Source organism: Aptenodytes forsteri, unplaced genomic scaffold (assembly GCF_000699145.1).
Source record: "Aptenodytes forsteri isolate BGI_AS27 unplaced genomic scaffold, ASM69914v1 Scaffold147, whole genome shotgun sequence".
Classification (NCBI taxonomy): domain Eukaryota; kingdom Metazoa; phylum Chordata; class Aves; order Sphenisciformes; family Spheniscidae; genus Aptenodytes; species Aptenodytes forsteri.
This window is the reverse complement of record NW_008795320.1, coordinates 2,075,937-2,076,265: the sequence shown is the minus strand read 5'-3', so window position 1 is coordinate 2,076,265 and position 329 is coordinate 2,075,937.

Below are 329 nucleotides of genomic sequence, written 5' to 3'. Positions count from 1 at the left end.
ACCCACAGTGCGGCTGCAGCAAGGGCCAGGGCTGCAAGCCCAGCTTCAGCACCCATGGTATCAGCCCATTTTGGGCGCTGGGTCCCAGCCCCCTGTGAGAGGGAGGGGGGCACCAGGCGGGCGGGGCAGCGGCTGGACAGGGTGGGGATGCTGGGGGCCTTGGGAAGGGGGGGATGCCTGAGCACCCTCTGGGGGCCCTGGCAGGGCATCAGGGCTTGGGGTGGGAAGGATGCTGCGGACGGGAGCAGCATCCCCCAGCCCATGTCCCGGCGGCAGCAGTGGGGGCTGCCCTGTCTCCTGTCACCCCGCCGGCCGCCGGACGAGGGAGC